This window comes from Acomys minous (genome assembly GCF_964271855.1).
Source record: "Acomys minous genome assembly, chromosome: 19".
NCBI classification, from domain to species: domain Eukaryota; kingdom Metazoa; phylum Chordata; class Mammalia; order Rodentia; family Muridae; genus Acomys; species Acomys minous.
In genome coordinates this window covers 44,186,701-44,208,517 of record NC_140499.1, presented here as the reverse complement: position 1 = coordinate 44,208,517, position 21,817 = coordinate 44,186,701, and the positions used below count along the sequence as shown (strand labels likewise).

Below are 21,817 nucleotides of genomic sequence, written 5' to 3'. Positions count from 1 at the left end.
ATTGTTGTTGTTTCAAGACAGGGTTTCTCTGTGTAGCCCTGGCTGCCTTGGAACTCACTCTGTAGACCATGCTAGCCTTGAACCCACAGAGATTCATTTGCCTCTGCCTCCTGAATGCTAAGGATTAAAGTTGTGCACTGCCACTGCCTGGCTAATTCTAGTTCTTAGGTATTTAATGTAATTTTTGGGTGGTGGTGGCACACACCCTTAATCCCAGAACTTAGTAGGCAAAGACAAGCAGATCTCTCAGTTTGAGCCCAGCCTGATCTACAAATCAAATTCTAAGACAGTCGGGGCTACACAGAGAAACCCTATCTCAAAAAAGAATTTTTTTTACTGTAGTAGACAGAACTCCAAGTAGCATCTAAAATTATTTTCTTGGCTGCCAAGATAGCTCAGTGGGTAAAATCTCTTGCTGCCAAGCCTGGCAATTTGAGTTTGATCCCCGGGAATCTACGCAGTTGAAGGAGAGTACTTATTCCAGTAAGTTGTCTCTGACCTCCACAAGCTCATGCAAATTATAAAAGCAAATAATTAAAATGATGGTTCTGCCATCAGATTGTTGATTGACTCATTTCTTGGCAGAGGCTGTGCACAGGAAGCAGTCACTGGACTGGAGATCCAGAAAGGCTTGAGTCTAGGCTCTGGCCCTTGTGAGGATGAGTCACCTGATGTCTGTGCATCAGGTCCACACCCGTCAAGTGTGACTGTGGTGTTTTGAAGTTTAGTGCTCTGGGAAAGGCACTTTCTCAAGTGCTTGTAGGATGTGATGGGAGTTCTAAGTCCTGAATGTTAGGAGGTTCGACATTATTTGGTGTCCTCTGCAGATTTCATAGTTTAATTTTATATAGTTTATCTTAACATTGCTTTGGGTCCCATTGAGTCCTTAAGAGCAGACAGATACTAGCTTAAACCCAGTGCCAGAAACACACGGGATTTCATTGCACTCAACTCCAGGTTTTTAGCTGACATAGTCACAGTCTCCTGAAACACATGGCTGTCCTGGGGATTATTTTGTTTTTGTTTTTGTTTTTTCTAAGCTGTCCTGACAGATAGATGTCTTCACTGATGTCCTGAGACTCTCCAAAGTAAGACAAACACAGAAAATAATAAATGCAAAGCCTCAATATCTTGAAAGTTAGCAGCACAGAAAATTATATAGTCACCAGGGCTGCAGAGATGGCTCAGCTGTTAAGAGCACTGGTTGATCTTCCAAAGGACCCAGGTTCAATTCCCAGCACCCACATGGCAGCTCATAGCCATCTGTATGTTCAGTCCCAGGGAACCCAACCCCTCTCTGGCCTCCTTAGGGAGCAGTGTGTGACTATGTTTGTGAAGGATTGTCTTGATTGACAATTGATGTGGGAGGGCACAGTACACTGTGGAAGGCACTATTCCCTAGGCAGTGATTCTGGGCTGGGTAAGAGAGCTAGCTAAGCATAGGCCAAAGAAGAGCCAGGGAATGAGCCAGTGAGCAGCAGTCCTCCATGTTTCCTGCCCTGATTTCCCTCAGTAATGGACTGTGACCTGCAAGTGTAAGCCAAACAAGCCCTTTTCCTCTCTATATTGCTTCTGGTCAGAGTGTCTTTATTACAGAATGAAACTAAAATAATCCGAATGCCACAATGTTCCACAACAGCATCAAACCAATTTTCCTGGTACTTTCCCTGTCTCCTTGTCCGTGGATATGGTGATGGTGACCAGGGTTGTGCTGTTTCCTGGTGATGTCTGCAATATTCTGTGAGCATGTTATACTGAGGACGCTGTTATACTGTGAGGGGCAACAAGCCTACTTTAGTGACAGACCAGAGGAGCATCCCTGGATGGAAGAACGTTTATTTCCAGGTGGTAGAAAGCCCTCATGCCTAGGCTAGGGTGAGCACACCAAGGTACCAGGAGTCACACTTTAAAGGATTACACACACACACACACACACACACACACACACACACAGAGAGAGAGAGAGAGAGAGAGAGAGAGAGAGAGAGAGAGAGAGACAGACAGACAGACAGACAGACAGACAGAGACGGAGAGACAGACAAACACAGTGACACAGAGACAAAGAGACAGAGGTACCAAGAGACAGATGGAGACAGAGGCACAGAGAGACAGAGACAAATAGACATACGTAAACAGAGACACACACAGAGCCAGGCAGGCAGGCACAGGCAGGCAGGCACAGAAAGATAGGGAGGGAGACATGTAGAGAGAGAGGTACAGAGTGATAGAGACAAACAGACACACACGAGACACACAGACACAGAGAAAGACAGACAGAGAGAGGGGGAGGGAGGGAGGGAAGGAGAAAGAGATTTTAAAAAAAGATTTATTTTATTAAGCATACAGTGTTCTGTCTGCATGTATGTATACCTGCATGTCTGAAGGGGGCATCAGATCTCACTGTAGATGGTTGTGAGCCGCCATGTGGTTACTGGGAATTGAACTCAGGACCTCTGGAAGAGCAGGTGGTGCTCTTAACCACTGAGCCATCTCTCCAGCCCCAGACATTTACATTTTGTTGCCGTGGATCACAGCAAGGTTTGTGCCAGGATTTAAGGCAACCAGGTGCAGAATCCAGGAATTTTGGAAGAGGGCTTAAGGAGCAGTGAACCACATCACCTGAAGAAGCTGAGACTCTTCACTTTGTTGTGTGGACTGTTTATAACTTTAAGATATTAAATTCCAACAGCTTCACGGCTCAAACAGGCTCCTCATCATTTCTCATTCCCAGAGCGCTCAAAGAGGAACAATTCCAGGCAGTCCAGACGGAAGTAGCGGAAGAGACACAAGGTTACTTCCGGTGATACACCAGCTCCTTTTTTTCCTTTTTATTTAGACTGCGACCTTTGCTTGTAGTATAGAGCTGCTCAAACTCCTGGTGAGCCTCCACGCCTCGCTTAAACATTGCTGGGAACTCCCCTGTTAGAACCACCCAGAGGTGTGTGTTTCCATGGCGACTCTAAGCCACATCAGGTTGGCAAAGCCACATTAATCACGCAATTCACAGCCTCGAACAGTAGGCCCTGGTCTGCACCCCAGGAAGGGAGACCTCACCAGAAACCACCCCTGTAGATATCTTGATTTGAGGTTCCCAGACTTCAGAAACAGGAGAAAATTCATTTCTGTCATTTAAGCCACCCAATCTGTGACATTCTGCTTTGACAAACCTAGACTATTCCCAGAAGAGAAATTCATATGTTCTGGGGGACCAAGCTCAGGTTGTCAGTCAGTCAGGCTTAGCAGTGTGTTTGGCCTGAGCTGCCCGGCTAGCCCTAATGTTAGCTCTTGATCCTCAATAACCTAATCTTTGAGTCTACTGTTTGTGCAGGAATTATACAAAGCTATTTTGAAACTTGCAAGTGTTGACTTGGTCTTTCTGTGGCTTGTTTGTTCTGTAAAGTTGTGGAAACAGGCACCCTCCGAACCAGGAATAGTTTCCTCTTCTGCACAAGATGGCAGTGCAGAGAGAAAACAAAAACAAACCCTCTTCTTTTTCACAGCAGAGCAGGCAGGTCGAGTCCCACAGCAAGTCTCCTCTCCTCCAAGTTCATAGCTGAAGTAAAGAGTGGCAGTCAGCCTGGGGTGGGGGATGAGGGGAGGGGTGGGGGGGAGGATCCCTCTCCCTGTTTTTGCTACAAATATTCCAGAAGAATTCAGGAACAGACAGTATGGGGACCCTCCAATGCCACCTGTCTCGGTCTGGCCATGGCAGAAGATGAACAGTACGGTCTTGTGTCCTACAGGCTGCAGGTAATGCTGTTGCAGAGCTGGCTTGCCCCTATGTGGGAAAACCAATTATTCAACCTTCAGGAAATGTTATTGCAAGTCACTTAAACAGCGCCACTATTAAAGAAATGAAATGGTGGCTGAGTGAGAAGGCGCAGCAGGCAAAGTGCTTGCCACACAAGTCTGGGGACCTGAATTGAACCCCAGACCCACATGAAGATGAAAGGAGAGAACCAGCTTCACAAAGTTATCCTGTGAGCTCCACAGTGCACTGTGGCACATACACATTCATATTACACAAACATAATAATAATAATAATAATAATAATAATAATAATAATAATAATAATAATAATAATAATAATAATATTGAAATAGGAGATGCAGAGACAGCCCAGTGGTTATGAGTGATTGTTGCTCTTCCAGAGGACCTGGGTTCACTCTAGCCCTTACCTGGTGGCTCATGTTCCTTTGCAACTACAGTCCCAGGGGATCTGACACCCTCTTCTCATTTCCCTAGACACTAGGCATGCAAGTGGTGCACAGGCATACCTACAGGCAAAACACCTATACCCATAAAATAATAAAAAAATGAAATTAAAGTTAAAATAAATAAAATCAAAACGATGGAAACAAGAATGATAAATATTCAAAACTCAGAGTAAGATGGAAGGAGGAATAATAAGCAACACGGTGATGGTGGCCAAGTCTTACCAAATTTGCTAAGTGAAATCATAGCAGTAATGTTTGCTTTGTGGGTTAGAACATCAAACCAGCCATAACTAGATCACTGGTTCTTGGTCTTCCCAATGCCAAGACTCTTTAATACAGTTCCTCAAGTTGTGATGACCCCAAAACCACAAAATTATTTTCATTGTTACTTCATAACTATAATTTTGCTACTGTTATGAATCACACTGTAAATAAATATCTGTGTTTTCCCATGGTCTTAGGTGACCCCTGCGAAGGTGTCATCAATGGGGTCATGACCCACAGGTCAAAAACCATTGGCCTAGATAGTAAGGCATTGAGAGAAAATATGGTCTAAGATCCTTGACATTTTCTACAAGTGACGATACTGATTGTCAAATGTTAAATATACTACATGCTAAAACTTCTAAGCTGATTGCTGCTATAGCTGCAAAGCAAGGCACAAATAAAGCAGCGCATTGTGTGCCTCAGTTTCCCTGAGTTGGGCGGAAGTCCATAAGCAGGTCAAATGAAGCCTCTGCCCAGAGTCTCCAGGACAGGAGTTGGGTTTTGGCCAGGCTGTGATTCTCACTGATAACATGTGTGTTATTGGTAGAATCCAGTGTCTTGTGGGACAGGCAGGAAGCTTCAGCGCTGGCTGACGAGGCTGCGAGTTTATAGACAACTTACAAGGACTCCACCTTTTCTCAGGCCACCAGCGAAATCTCCTCTGAATCTCCCTCTTCAGAATGCCCTGGTCCCCCATAGAAGTCACCTGACTAAAACAGGCCCACCCAGATAATTTCCCTCTTGATTCTCTCAAACCTACCAAATGTGAGAATGTGAGACTTTACATCTTCAAAACAAACAAACAAACAAAAAAAACCCATACCTTTGTTGTGTAATTTTCACAGTCCAACATATACCCATGAGGAGGTAGGGAGAAAATTATAATCCATGGGGAAATAATTTTATTACATTAAAAAAATTGTGTGTGTATGTATGTGTGTGTGTGTGTGTGTGTGTGTGTGTGTGTATGTGTGTGTGTGCCTACATATGCATGCATGTATATAAGTGTGAGGTAGCAGTTCCTCCTGGAGCTGGAGCTACAGGCGATCGTGAGCCACTTGGCATTGGGTGCTAAGAGTTTGCTGCAAGAACAGCGCATGCTCTTGACCTCTCCAGCCCTAATAAAATAAAATTGTAGAAATCCATCCCGTTGTGGCCTCGCAACTGCAGCTCAATAAGCAGCAGGCTGATACAGGAAGACAGCTCAGAGTTCTAGGCCAGCCACAGCAGCACAGCAGTCAGTCAATCAGTCAATAAGATACACTTAAAGGGCAGTTCAGAACAAACCTACCTCAGGAGGCCGCCATCCTGAGATACATAAGATAAGTACCTGTCTCCTGAAGTTTCTAAATATTTCAGAGAAAGTATCAAATGTCCCATCTGTGAAATTAGCATATATTAATCAAGATGTTTATTCAAATTTTGCCTAATAAAGCACACCCATGCTTCTATTACTGGAGTTTTCCTTTTCTGACTGTAGCGTGACACAGCTTCTGAGCAGGATCTGCTACCGGTTTCCTCCATAGCTGTTCACAATGCATATTGAATCACCACGCGACCCCACAGAAGATTCTTAACAAAGCTGGCGTTTCATTTACATGGTGCTGGAGAGTCTGTTCTTCAACTCCAAACTCAGAGCATTAAGAAATCAAATACGGAATGGTAAAGTCTTATTTATTAGGCACATAGCAAAGATGTCCTGCCTCCTTTTAGCTGCGTAGTCACTCATCCAAACCGGAGGCAAATTGGGCTTAGTCATCAGGAAGGCTAAAAGACAGAAGCTGCTCTTGCCAGGAGTGAGGAGAAAAATAAATCATATTGACTTGGTACCAGGAACCCCCGCTCCGTCGGCAGGTTTGCCTTGACGTCATCAGCTTCTGGGAAGAGAGGCAACCGCTCCCCCAGGCTTCTTATGTAGGGTCAAGTTCATTAAAAAGATCAAGTCGAGGTGGAAGCAAGGCAGCCTGCTGAACACCCAACAATGTTTAATTTATTATTAGTGTGATGTGATGTGTGTGTAAGTGTAGGTGTGCATGTGCCATGGTGCTCCTGTGGAGTGGTCTATCCTATGGTTATGGGGTCAGCACAGGGCAGGAAATAGAATCAATACACATGTTAACCATTACATCAGCCGTAGGGCAGCTTCAAGTCTCCCTCAACTGCATCTGCACAAAGTCACTGTGGTCACCTCTGTCCTACTCTGTTCTGCAAATGCTGGTCTCTGCATCTGCGAGCCACTTGGAGAATTTGTCGGATAATAATTATAAAAGGCTTCTATAGTTAGAAAGCATAATGTACTTACTAGTTCATATGCTACATAATGACTTAAGATGGGATATTAGTCAAAGACAGAGAAAGTACTGTGGGACCCATGTGAAGATGAGACTCAGAAGAAAGCTTTTGTTCAGCAGAGCAGTTAGGTGTTCAGACGGGAGTCTTTCTGCATCTCAGTCTGGAAAGGCATGGGAAAGAGCAAAGTAAGTGGACAGTAGTTAAGGCCTACATAATGGTACTCTCTCCTTGTGCCTGGCATACGCACATATATGTTAATAAGATGTTTTCCACTGACAGCTTAGACCCTAAAAATAAGACTCTGCATAAAACCCCAAATAGTTTAATCAAAATGTTTTAATTATTCAAAAGATCACCTCAATTCCCTGTAGGACTTTACACACCCAAATGTAATAACAGGATTTGCTGAATTATCTCAGATGAGATACGGTTGTCGTGGTAAGAGAAAAATCAATATGAGAAACACAGGGGAGTCCACAAAACAGGTTGTGTGGATAGAATTAGACTCCGGAGTCAGATGGACCCTTGTTGGGAAACTGAGCCTTCTCCTTGCTGACTCTGGCTTTCAGCAAATTATTTAACCCTTGAGTTTCAGTTTCTTTGTCCATAAACAAGATAATATGTTACTGTAAATACCCTCATTTCCCCCTAATATAGTGTTTCTGTAATGCCTTTGAATAAAACCTAAGTCCAATATATTACTGCTTTAATAAAAAAAATTCTGATGAGATTTTGAGCATTTTTCTTGTGGATTCATGCTATACATTTTTGCATTCACAGAGGACCTACCAGAGTTATTTGATGTAGGGGGATGCTCAAAATTGACACTTCCAATGAATGAATTTTTCTTTCTTTTCTTTTTCTTTTTTCTTGTGGCATTAACTGACAGAATAGACTTTACATTCTATTTGGTACCGCGATTAGAAGCCATATTTAAGCTTACAAGTGGAATGTAAAGATTATGTTTTTGTACTGACAAAGTGATCATCCTAAACCTTCATGTTCCTTTTTCTACTTACATTCAGTGTTGGTTTGTTTCCAGAAAGTCACATATTCTGAGAAAAGCTGGATAATAAGGTAACCATAAAATGTTGGGTTAATTACAAAATAAATGAAAGTAAAAATTATATTTCTTATCAGAGAGGTTATACCTACCAACGTCTACACAATACTTACTTGGTAACTATTCCAGTATTGTGTCACGATATTGCACAGCTACTGAAATTCAAATGCAGCAACAGGAGAGAAAATGATTGCATTCCAATAACACACTAGGAAATATGTATTTTAGATAACTTTATATAAAAAGTTTGCACAGATAATGAGACAAAAGTAACTATTCATATTCCCAAAATGCATTATATTAAATTCTCTAAGAATTAACAAAAAGTATTATCTTAGGAAACATATAAAAAATAATGGTAGTAGCTGTGTTTGGATGAGCGCTGGTGCATTTTAATTGTCAACTTTATGTGATCTAGGAGACAGGCCTCTGGGCATGCCTGTAGAGGATTACCCCCATCAGGTTAGTTGACATGGGAAGCTCCACCCACTGTGGGTGATGTCATTCCCTCAGATCTTGGATCAAATAGAAAGGAAAAAGTGACCTAAGCACAAGCTCTCTTCCTTCTGACTGCAGATGCAACATGATCAGCTGTTTCAAGTCCCTGCCACCTTGACTTCCTGGCCATGACTGACTGGGAACCAAAATAAACTCCTTCTCCCTTAAGTTCCTTTTGTCAGGGTGTGCTATTATTGCGGTAGAAAAAAAAAATAACTGAGACCTGGTAGTGGACAACATAAGTGCTTTCCGTCCCCCACTCTAGTTACTCTTTTTTAAAATATAGTTTATTAATTTATTCATATTACATCTTAATTGTTATCCCATCCCTGTATCCTCCCATTCCTCCCTCCCTCCCATTTTCCCCTTACTCCCCTCCCCTATGACTGTGACTGAGGGGGACCTTTTCCCCCTGTATATGCTCATAGGGTATCAAGTCTCTTCTTGGTAGCCTGCTATCCTTCCTCTGAGTGCCACCAGGCCTCCCCATCCAGGGCACATGGTCAAATATGGGGCACCAGAGTTCGTGTGAGAGTCATACCCCACTCTCCACTCAACGGTGGAGAATGTCCTGTCCATTGGGTAGATCTGGGTAAGGGTTCAAAGTTTACTGCATGTATTGTCCTTGGCTGATGCCATAGTTTGAGCAGGACCCCAGGACCCAGATCCGCCCATCATAATGATCTACTTGTAGGCTTCTAGGACCCTCTGGGAGTTTATGAGTAAAGTGAGTTCTACAAAAGAACATTGTGCTGGTTGGTTTTAATTGTCAACTTGACACAACATAGAATCACCTCAGAAGAGAGTCTTAACCAAGAATTATCTAGATCAGGTTGGGCTATGGGTGCTTTTATGGGAGAAGGGAACATTGTCAATCGAGGTAGCAAGTCCCAGCCCACTTCTGGCAGCACCATTCCCCAGGCAAGGATCATGAACAGTACAAGACAAGAGAAAGCTAGCTAAGAGCAAGCAAGCAAGCAAGTCCTGGCCTTGAAGTGCACAAAATGACGAACTGTAGCTTGTAATTGTAAATCAAATAACCCCTCTTCCCACGTTTTTTTTTGGGGGGGGAGGCGTCAGGATGTTTTGTCCTAGCAACAAAAATGAAACTGGCACAAAGCATCCTGAGTGTTTGTTATTGGTGGCAGTCCTAGATCTCTTGAACACTACCTAACATTTTGACACTTTACCACATCATGTTGCTTGACTTCCCAAATGAAATTCTAAAACCTGATATTTCCCAGCATTTCAAGCCCCTACTGGGTTAGCACCTGTAAGCTTCTGGAACTCCGTGGCACCTGGTCACAAACTACCTGAAGAGCGAAACTACTTACAGTTGCCTTGGCGGAAGTATTTTCAGTGCCATGGGTCAGGGGTCAGCAACCAGAGCAGCATCTTCACAGTGCAACAAAGGCTTCTGGGGTTGCTTCTGGGGTTGCTGGTGGCTCCATCTGGAATCTTCCCCACTAACCTTTCCAATTATCACCTGAGTTTCCTCACCTCCATTGAGTTCTCTCCCATTTGACAGCTGGTGTTGCGCTTCAGTCTACAAATGATGAAAAGACTGCGAGCAGGAGAATTTGACTGAGAAAAGGTGGACCAGGTGTGCCCGTGACATAATCAAAGAGCAAACCATTCAACCAGAAGTTCCTGGATTCACTGGTACTGTGCCCGTAAAGTATGTTAACTTCAAAAGGACAGTGTGATAGAATAAAAGAACTCTGGTTGAATGAAATGACATGAAAGTCACCTTTGAGACAAAGCATTTCAGCTCTCTCTTCTGCTGAAGCCACCATGCTGGCCTCAGATTCCAGAGGAAAAAGCTATAACTTATCAGAGTACAGCTCGGCTCAGCTCAGGTATAGAGAGAGGCAGAGATGCTGGTCCAAACACATATGTCAAGTAAACAAGAAGCAAGCCTATAGCAATTTAGAGGAGCAATGAGATTTAGAGGTTAGTCTGGCCAACAATGAGAAGAATCTAAAATTTAGAGTGTAGGGGCTGGAGAAATGTGTCAATACTTAAAAGCACATACTGCTCTTCCAGTGGACCTGAGTTCAGAGTCCAGCACCCATATTGGATGGCTCACAGTCACCAGGAACTCCAGCTCTAGCTGGACTCCCTCTTCTGACCTTTAAAAGCATCTGCATTCTGTATCCATGTACACACAGGCGCACACACCACGCAGCAATCAAGAATAAAATAAATCTTTAAACAGCAGAAGGTGCAGGCAGGTGGTACAGCCTGCAACCCCAGCCCTTGGGAGGTGGCTGTAAGAAGGTCAGCAGCAACTTAAGGTCACCCTACCTACAAAGCAAGTTGGAGAGGCTACATGAAACTGTCTCAAAACAAAGCAAGAAGTAAGCTATGCCTTTCAGTTCCCCCATTTATAAAACAATTCGTGAAGCTGCATATTAGTTTCAATAAAGTTAGTAAACAAAGGAATGCAGTAATAAGACAGTAAAACATTTTTATTGACTGTGGACTTGTCTGCAGAGAAAGATGTGAAAAAAATTGACTGCAGAATTTGTTGAAATTGGGGCTGGAGAAAGGGCTTGGTGGAGGAAGGTGACTGCTGCCAAGCCGGATGAGCCAAGGTCATCTCTAGAATTCAGGTAGGAGAACAAAACTGACTAGTGTATGTTTTCCATTGATTTCCACATGCACATCCCCTCTCCTACAAATTAATTAATTAATGAAAAAGAATGTATTAAAATTGCTTCTGATAAAACTGTAGGTGATAACACTCATTTGAACAGAGTCATCAGTGTCTGCTTCCCTTTAGGCCCCTTTCCTTCTAAAATGCCTGCTTTGGCCTGTACAGTATCTTTTTTTTCTGCTCTTTATTTTATAATGGGTAAAATTCTTTTGCCTGTGATAGCTACTGACAAGGTTATTCTCCGTTTGCCCATTACAGTTCACACTATGCTGCCTGCGGAGAATGGTCAGCAATGGCAGAGGGAACCATCACACAGCTCTGTGCCTCGGAAGACCGGATGTTCAAATGCCCTAAGAAGTGATCAGAAACCACCAAAAAGCATGCTGACTTCCAGGTGTTCATCCTGCTGGCCCAGGGTCAAGAGTGGAGAGTAATAACTTTCCCTTTGCAACAAAGATCGTCTTGTCCTGGGATTGCTGGTGCCCACTAAGACACAGACACAGAACAACTGTCCTTTAACAGCGTCTCACTGCTGTGACAAAACATCTGATGAATGCAACTTAGCAAAGAAGGGTTTGCCTTGGCTCACAGTTTAAGAAAGGATGGTATCTACCATGACCAGAAGTCATAGAGGCTGGAGTTTTAGGGAGCTGGTCAAGTTGCACCTGCAGGCAGGAAGCAGAGAGAGCCAGTCTATGAACTCTAAAGTATGTCCTCAACAGCTCACTTCCACCAGTGATGCTCCATCTTATAAAAGTCACTATAAAACAGCACTGCCAGCTGGGGACCACGTTTTTCAAACAAAGGAGATGGGGGGGGGGCAGAGAGAAGGGGAGAGGGATTTGCATGCAAACCAGAACAGCTGTAAGGAGTTCTTAAAACCCTTGGGTTGTTTGCTCTATAGCACAGATGATTCAATAAGAGAAAATAGGAGTAAAATAGGAGAGAGTCCCTTTGCATATAAAGATCTTCCAAGCTGCCAGAATGAAAAAAAAAATACTGAAATTAAAGCCTGGCAGTAGTGGGACATGCCTTTAATCCCAGCACTCAGGAGGTAGAGGCAGGTGGATCTCTGAGTTCTAGTCCAGCCTGGTCTACAGAGTGAGTTTCAGAACAGCCAGGGCTGCAACAAAAATCCTGTCTCGAAAAACCAAAAGAAAAGAAAAAGTACTGAATTTGATTATTGATGGGATGCCTGTGTTTTTGCAGACATGTTGTTGAGAAAGACTAGTTTTTCTTTCTTTTTTCTTTTTCTTTGTGTGTGTGCATGCATGCGTGCGTGCGTGTGTGTGTGTTTGTGTGACTTTTTATTGCAGCTATGGTTTGAGTCCATCCTTAATTTATAGTTCCATTCTCTCTGGTGGCCTGACGGCTGGCCAAATGCTTTTGTATGTTCCTTCCTGGCGCTGTGGCTTCATACTTGTAAGGTCAATATCACATCAGCGTGCTCTTGGCTACTCCTGTTTTTCAGGGTGTCATATTTGTTATTGGTGGGGCTAGGGTAAGGTCTATGCCCTTTTATAGCAGTGAATATGTATGCAAATGTTCGCTCCTCCCTCCTCTCTCCTCTCCTCTTCTCTCTCTCTCTCTCTCTCTCTCTCTCTCTCTCTCTCTCTATATATATATATATATATATATATATATATATATATATATATATATATCCCTCTCCCTCTCCCTCTCTCTCTCCCTCTCTCTGGTTTTTCTGAGATAGGGTTTCTCTGTGTAGCCTTGGCTGTCCTGGACTCACTTTGCAAGCCAGGCTGGCCTTGAACTTACAGAGATCTGCCTGGTTTTGCCTCCTAAATTCTGGGATTACAGGTGTGTGCCACTGCACCTAGCTTTTGGATCCTCTTATGAAGAGCTCGGGTCCCAGTAACTCAATGGCCGCCAAAGCTGCCTAAGCCAGTGGCTTGTCTCACAGATTCCAAAAGGAAAGTTCATGAACAACAGAAGGTGAGTTTATTATTATAGATTCATGGATTGGAGCCTAAGAGGGAGAAAGAACCATAATATCAGTTTGAGTTAGGCATGAGATCAGTCGCATGGTGAACACAGCTACAACATAGGCAAGTGTCACAGGGCAGGGAGGAGGGTTTACAGAAAAAAATAAATAGAGCCAAGTCGGGGTGGAGGGGTGGGGGGTGGTTCTGGCCAGCACCCAAAAGAAAGACAGAAAAGAAGAAAGAGAGAAAATTACACCTTTTCTGAGGCAGGACTCTGAATGTCAGGCAGACACAACACAATCTCATGGCAGCTTGCAGGGCCTATGCTAGGGCAGGGCAGAATTCTGGGAAGGAAAAGTACACTATCTCATTAAAGGGGTAATTATTCCTCCTATCCTTTTAGTATTGGTTATGGTGAACGTGCCTTCCTGAGGGTGGTTCCTTGTATTGCCGATTGACTGGCCCAACTGGATTAACTAATAAGGAGTGAACCATGGCATATATCTTTACCAAGAGGCAGATTCCATTCTTTTGACCATAGGTTTTCCTTAATAGGCCTGCAATGCTAATGTAACAGGACACAAGCTAGACAGTCTTCTCTTCTTTTTCCTTTGTGTCCTGCTCTGCTTTGGCTAGCACACTAAAGACTTCAGGTATCTCTAGAAAGTTCATCTCTACTGACAGCTCTCAACGGGTTGTTCCATGCGAATCATGGAACGGGAATCAGGAATCCTTCCTGCTACTCTGACCTGTACACCAAGAAGGCCACTTTCCTCTCAACCTTGCACCTCCTTCATTAGGTTAGTCTTAGAACTCGCTGTTGTTTGAGGCTTGAGAAAAGATGGCCTCACCCACACGCAGTTGCCACAGGTCAGCACAATGACGGCTCTGGCCCGTGGGCCAAATTCAACCCTTTGCCTGTTTCATAAGAGCATAGCTTTCCTGGAACACAGCTGTGACCACCCTTCTATCAAGTACATCTGCCTGGGTTCAAAGCAAAGTTGCATTACTGCAATAGAGACCACGTGGGCCGTGAAGGCTAAAATGCTGTTCATCTGGTTCCTCACAGGGAAAGTTTACCGGCCCCCGATTCGGCTTCTCTTGCCTAAGAGCAAGGCCGCCTCAGCCCAAGGATCATCCCAGCAGATGCTCTGTCGTCCCACGGAGAGGAGACCTGGGCTCCTGATAAGCTCATCCTTTCTCTTTCCTGAGCTCTGCATGCCCGTATTGAGGATAGAATTGTCTCACTGAAGATGACAGGATCTATACAAAGTATCACTTTTCTAGAACTGATCTTTGCTTTACCTGGGCAAGTTCATACAAGTTCATATACCTTGGCCCCTCTCTCGACTTCCTTTCAATACCCTCTCAAGCGTGTCCAACTGGCTATGGACTCTGAATAATCCATCTCCCAAAGGCCAACATTAGCCCCTTTTCTATCCGTAGCACTTCCCTTCCATCCATTCTCTTATCAGAGGGCTCTGCCTCGCTCCCCATGGCCATCCCACCCCCATGAAGCCATTCAGCACAGGCTCAGCCCCGACCAAGGCAGCTGTTCTCACCTGGGTTACATATATCTACCCTCAGAACCAGCGCTCCTGTGTCATTGACTAGCAGCAGCACCATTGTCCTACTCACTCAAGCCGAAGCCTTGGAATCATCTTTTACCCTGCCATTTTTCCTTCCTAGCTCACACACTACTTCGTCAGCGTGCCCTGTGAGCTCCGCTTAAAAAACTAAAAGGGGAGCCAGTTGTGGCGGCACATGCCTGTGATCTCAGCACTTTACACGGAAGAGGATCAAGTGTTCAAGGCTAGCCTTGTCTAAATAGGCATTTCTGAGCTAGCCTCACCTACATGAGACCCTAATCATAAATTAACAACAACAACAATAATAATAACAACGACAACAGTACTTAGAAAGCCCAATCGTTGATGCTTATGTCCCCACTCCAAGTTAAGAACCAATTAAAAACAAACCAAAAGATAAATGGAAATAAAACATTACCATGACAACATATATATTACCTGAAAACAGAGTTGTCATCCTTACCTTGTTCTTCTGCCTGCAGGTAAGAAGGCAACATAGTTCTGAATACTCACAGCTATCCAGGCTTCCGTTCAGTCCCAGGCAGAGCCTGGGCCACCTTGGGCATCCCTGTACTGGCAGAGCTAGGCAAAGAGCTGCTCCTTTGATGTTTCACAACGTGGGAATGGGGCCAAACACACGTTCTCGGCATGCAGTGCTGTGGCTAGCTCTGGACCGGGAGCAGGAGCAGCACAGTGTGGTGGCATGGCCCAGTGCCGCCTGCTCTGCGGTCAGTCTGGCACATTCTGAAAGGGGAACGTAAGTCAAAAGGCGACAGGGCTCCCAGAAAGGCACAGGGAAGACCTGTTCTTTTACTTCATTAGGTTTAATCATTAACTAGTGGTATGGCTGCTCTCTTTGGGGGACATGATTAAAAGTCTACTCGAACAATCCTAGTCCCACCTTCAAAGGTCTTCTCCCCCGAAGCCAGGCCTGACTCCTCTGGGAGACTGCCAGCTGGCATTTACTAGAGAGAAGACGCTAAAATGGGTCAGAATACTATATGAATTAAATTCATCCTAAAACCTGTATCCCAACCTGGAAGTGCTTTCTTCTTTTCTGTTTTCCTGCCTGATGCCCACTCACATTATCAGGGCATCTCATCTCAATACACTGGCATTGAGATGAAAATAAAAACATAAAAGTAGGCTAATCGTAAAAATGACAGCAACATAACATACAAAGCTCCAGACCTGAATACTAACTAACTGCCTTCTTAAATGGATTTTCCTGGGAGGAAATTAAAGTTAAAAATTAAATCTGCATGCAAATTAATCCAAACATTTCAGAGGTCAACAGAATCAAAGTCCAAAAAAAAAAAAAAAAAAAAATCTCACTCTCTCTTCCGTGTGTTTGGGAGTTGGAAATTCAAAGAAACTAATGTTGATCCAACTGTTACCCTCCTGGGTTTCTTGTTCTGGTTCTGCCAAGTCTTGGCCAGGAGGGTTTGGCTGTAGGTGGAGCTGGACAGCAGCCTCAGCCTCCTGTCTTCGATGGCACGAATGGAAGTCTTAAAGAGTTTTATAAGATGAATGCCTTTTCATTTTCTTCCATTTGAGGATTTCACAGGGCACTAAAGATTATGTCAGCCTTGAACCAAACCCACCGCATCTAAAACACAAACTAAGATCATTATCTAGAGCCCAGGATTTGTGTGGCCCAGGTCACTCGCAATAATTAAATTGGTAGTAGATAGAAGGAAGTCAGAGCAAAAAAAAAGGAGCTTTGAGTTTCACCTCTCCGAGATGCCAGCCAGTCTGAACAGTTCTCTAGAGTCTAATCTCTGCATGTATAATCTGAACCCCAGCCTGTCCTGACTCGTATGTACATATCTGTTGGCAGGAGTGGAGCTGAGGTCTGTAACTAGGTCTCTTTCTATGATAATAGAATTTAAGACAATACAAAACCCGTCTCGCAAAGTTAGAAGCTCTAACGCTCGGAGGTTGTAAATCATAAGGCTTTATTTGCTTTCTCCTTTTTTTCTCGATTTATCTGTAATCTCTAATTCCCTTTATTCTCTTGAACACCATTCTTCCAGCACCCTGACGCAGGCTGAATTCAAGCCTCATCAATAACCCATGAGCAAACCTTTTCAGGAGCCCGGGGCCAGAAAGGGTATTTCTGTCAGCAGCCGTGGGGCAGGAGCCAGGGACACACAGCCAGCCACCCGCTGCAACCGGCGCCAGCCACCGGCAGCAGCCCGAGCGCGTCTGTTCAGAGAACTCTACTCAGGTGAAATTGTCATTTTCATAGCATTGGTAATTACAGTAGGTGTAATTCTTGGGGCGGTGTCTAGGGGACCCCTTTGACCAATGACTCAGCAAGAAGTAGCCCATTCCTGCCACTGGAGGGCCCACGTGATGATGTAAGATGTTTACTTGACCATTACACACCTTATTATATGATGACTCCATCGAGATTTCTTTCATATGTGTATACGTTGTAGGACACTTCTACAGCACTAGGATTCCACATGGCTTTTCAAAGGCCCTTTAGTGTCAATGGTGCCTCTCCGTGTTCCCTTCTTTAACCTACCTTCATTGTCTCCTTCCCCACTCATCCTTTTACCCTAGTTTCTCCTTTATATCTCTATAACGCTATATTTTATTTCTCCTTCCTTAGACGATCCCCCTCCTTCCTGCCGTGTCTTACTAGCTACATAACCTTTGCTTTTATTTGAATTGACATATACACAATTAAAGCTTAAAAACTACCAACCCACACATTTAAACCAGCACCCACGTATTCAAAAGGAATGCAGTGTTTGTCTTTCTGTATCTGGGCATGGGCTCCCCGAGGACTGGAGTTAGCGATGGCTTTGAGCCACCATGTGGGTGCTGGGGGTTGAACCCTGGTCCTCCGCAAGAACAGCCAGTGCTTAACTACTGAGACCCCTGTCCAACCCCTATTTTTTTTTTCTTTTTTTTGATCAATGAGATTATAGGATGGCTCCAGACAAACCTTGGACAGGATTTCAATCTGATAAGGTAGAACCATAGCTCTCGGGAGTTTCACGAGGGCTGAGATGTGTTCTTTACAGGAAATGAGGTAATATGTGAAATTCCTTGAAAATTGCAGGCTTACAGGTCAGGAAGGATAAAGGCGTATAAGCTTAGGCCTTAGGCACAATTGACTGACGTTTTTTGCGTTCTTTAACAAAATTTTATTCTGCTTATTTAGTTGCATGTGTGTGCATGTGTGTCTGTGTAAGCTAGTGCCACGGTAAGCATATGCAGGACAGAGGACAGCTTGCAGCCATCTCTTCCCTGAGAGTGGTTCCCTCTTAATCTTCCCTGTCTTTGTCTACTGGCCCACCTCTATCACTTCCGGCTAGAAGAGTGCTTAAGGCCATAGACTTTTCTTACAGAAGATACTTTCCTCCTGGTTGTCATATTTGATCCAATTGAAAATCAAAGCTTTTTACTTTTCAAACTCAGGTTGCCAGGCTTGGCAGCAGACATATTTGCCTACTCGACCCTCTTGTCAATTCATCTTTTAACACTGTTTTGTTTTGGGTTTTGGGTTTGGTTTTGGTTTGGTTTTTTGAGACAGGGTTTCTCTGTGTTTAACATTGTTATTTGAAAGATCTCCATTTAAAAAAAAAAAAAAGCATATCCCTGTGAAGCCAACCTGTACAGCATATGTTGTTCATTGCACTGCAATTTGCTTTTAATTTAAATTTTATCTTATTGTTTTATATGCATGGGGGTTTCGCTTGCATGTATGTCTGTGCATGCCTGGTAGCCACAGAATCCAAAAGAAGTGGCAGAGACCAATCTGGAACTCTCAGATTGCTAGTGAGCTGCCATGTGGGTTTGGGAAACAGAACCCAGGTCCTCTGAAGAACAGCCAGTACAATTAACCACTGAGCCATCTCTCCAGCCCCAGCCCCATGTTGTAATTTTTTTTCAAAAATTGTTTATTATTTATACAGTATTCTGCCCGCATGCCAGAAGAGGTCACCAGATCTCATTACAGATAGATGGTTGGGAGCCACCATGTGGTTGCTGGGAATTGAACTCAGGACCTTTGGAAGAACAGAGAGTGCTCTTAACCTCGGAGCCATCTCTCCAGCCCCCGCCCCATGTTGTAATTCTTGACTTTCAGCTGGTGAGAGGCTTCAGCCAGGCTGCAGGATGAAGACTCCTTTCCTCTCAGTCCTTCTTCATCTTCCCTGTCTTTCGATAACCAGCCCACTTTTATCACTTCTGGCGAGAAAAGTGCTCAAGGCTGTGAACTCTATTTAGAGAGGACACTTTTCTCCTGGTTGTCATAGTCGATCCAGGTGAAACAAGAAAAGCATACAAGATTCCTGAACTCAGTTGCTGTCGACGGCTCCAAACTGTGCTTTCTGTTTTACATTCTTTATCTGTGTGTGCATGTTGGGAGGTTAAGATAATAGTTTTCAGGACTCAGTCCCTCTCCTTGTAGGGACTGGTGGAGTGGTGGAAAGCCCCGGCCGGCCTGGAGCTTGGGTTTCTGGTGAGCCATGTGAGTCAGCTTCTCTTCAACTGGCTTCTCAGGTCACTGTCTTCCCCCACCCTTGTTCTCCAGTGGTGAAAAAAATGGGTTCATCTCCAGAGCTTCAGCCCCTGTGTTGTGACTCTGTTCTTCCTAGAATTGGGGCTCCAAAATGTACCCTGGTTGTGATTGGTTCCTTTGCTTTCATATGCATGCTGGGCTGGAGCTAAAGCCTTGGTTTTCTCCTTGCCTTCTGGTCCAAAAAACTAAAAAAAAAAAAAAAAACCAAAAACCTTTTATTGTATTTCTGTAGCTTTGATAGAGATGACCACCTTAAGGAGAAACATAAAATCAACAAGGTTTAGTGGTACCAAAGGCTGTTTTGTTTAAACAGACCTTGGTTCTGGTACTCATGCTGGATAGAGTCGCGGGAGAGATGCTTCGTCAAACCAACAGACTTGCCTGACTTTTGTGTCCATTCGCCACTTAATTTTTCCTCTCTGTCTTGCCTTCTCTTAGTATAACAATTCCATAAATATCTGACACATACGTTGAAGGTGCAGGCAAAATGAGGCTGCTGGCCGCATCCCCGGTGCTGGATTTCACCCAATCGGTAGCTGCTGGAGTGTCTGCCATGTATTTACCTGTTCTCTTCATCTTGAATCTGTTCAAACTCTTTGTAAATGCTTGCTATACCTCTACCGCTGTGGAGCCTTCAACTGGACGGTGCACGGGAGCATCTGTTGGTTCCTGTGTCAGGCTTCTTGTGGCTATGTGGTGGGAGTGGTTCCTGTCAGATGCCACAGTGTCTTTCTTTTATGTTTTCTTAGCCCAGTTGCTGCTTCTGAACCAACGATAGACAAAACATCTTCGGCTTTCCCAAATCCTCCCTTGTTAACAAGAGGGCCCGGACGGACGCAATTCCTCCTTCTTAATGTCTCTGTCCTCACTCTGGGAACTCAGCTGACCTTCCTACAGATCCCATCTCTCCACTGAGCACTCACTCTATTTCCCTCGGCCTAAGGACGTTATCTTTCCTTTATTTCCTTTGTCTTCCTTACCTCCTCTGACCCCCTAGACAAACTGAAAACCCGCATTCTTGGTTTCCTAGGAAAGCCTCATTGCTCCCCTTCTGGAAAAGCATGGAGCTGATCGAGATGGCAGTGATAGGACTGGCGGTCTGTCCACAGGCAAGCCGCACGGACAGAGCTGTGTCACAACTCCTCTCGGGGGATCGCAATACTCTAAAGCACACCAGCAGTATTTCAGACAGTTAACATGGCACTGCCTGCGGATAGCTAGCAATAATGACGTAAGCTCAACCTTTCCTTGCACAAGTCCTTGCTAGCTGGTGCTTGGGTCACGACAATGGTTTCTAACTTGTCACCTTGCCACCATGCCTTACCCAGCAGCAAACCATCTACATGTCTGCAAGAGTAAATTTCAAAAACAAATTGATATAATTTAACTCTGGTGGTTCATGTCTGTAATCCTAGCACCACAGTGGGCAGATGGCAGTGGGGTGGGAGTGTTCCCTGTCAGAAATCAAACATGCTTTCCTTTGGCAGGTTTGGGGAAGACCAAACCGCCTACAGCATATCTGTTTCAAAAAGGAACAAGGAGCCTACATAAGGTCAAAGAGCACTATGAAGAAATGTTAAAAAAAAAAAAACATAGCTCATAAACTACAAGAATTATATTTATTATTCATAGTAATTAGTAAAAAATTAATTACATAGTGGCTGCACACCTTCAATCCCAGCACTCCAGAAACATAGGCAGGCAGATCTCTGGGAGTTCAACACCAGCCTGATTTACATAATGAGTTTGAGGACAGCCAGGGCTACATAGATAGACCCTGTTTTGTGGGGGGGGAAAAAGAAGTAATTAAAATTATATAATATATCTATAAGAGCCAAGAACCTTACATATATAAAGAAGTTTTGTAATTCAACAATAAATGACAATTTTTCCCCCAAATTTTAAGTCAGGCAAATGACTGGAAACTCTCTTTAGAAAAGCCTCTGAGCACAGGAAATGGCAGCATTGTTAGTCACTGGAGAAATGCAAATGTTCTTTATGTCGCTGCGATAATCATCGTGGCCAAAAGCAACGTGGAAAAGGGAAGAATTTACTTGGTTTTCTGGTTACATTGAAGGACGCCAAGGCAGGAAATAGAGGCAGAGACTGAAGCAGAGACCACGGAGGAATACTGCTTAGTGGCTTGTCACAGTCAGCTTCCTCAGCTACCTGTGTTATATAGCCCGGATCCAGCTGCCCAGGGAAGGCACCGCCCACAGTGGGCTGGACCCTCCCACATCACTCATTAATCAAGAAAATACCCCACAGATGATGTGCCCACAGGCCAACCAAATGGAAGCAATTCCTCAAGGGAGATTCCTTTCCCCAGGTGAGTCCATCTTGAGTCAGACTGATTCAAACTAACTCTGACAGTAAGCTAAAATGACAATAGCAAGCTCTGTCGTACCCATTGGAATGGCCACACGTCACAAAACCACAAAATAATGTGTCAAGATGTTGGAATCACTTCCCATTGTTTGTGGGAATATAAAATGATGGAGCCATTTTGGAAAAGAGACTAACAGTTGCGCAAAAAGTTAAACATACAATTACCACATAATCTATTAACTAACTCTAGTTCCAAATAGAAAAGAAGATCATATCAGAATGTTCATGGTCATATTCAAAACAGCCAAGGCATGAAACAGCCCAAACTTCCATAAGCTGATCAATGAAGAGATAAAATATAATATACACATACAAGGAAATATTACTCTGCCCTAAAAAAGGACAAATTATTACTCC

General features: G+C 44.0%; 1 long non-coding RNA gene across 1 annotated transcript; it reads right to left on the bottom strand.

The window, feature by feature from the left end:
- Nucleotides 1-2,353: 2,353 nt before the first annotated feature.
- LOC311589964 lies at nucleotides 2,354-9,928 on the bottom strand. The gene is made up of 3 exons (XR_014776707.1): nucleotides 9,839-9,928; nucleotides 7,954-7,995; nucleotides 2,354-3,778 (listed from the first exon to the last, which is right to left on the bottom strand). It is a non-coding gene; the product is annotated as an uncharacterized lncRNA (long non-coding RNA).
- Nucleotides 9,929-21,817: the final 11,889 nt, after the last annotated feature.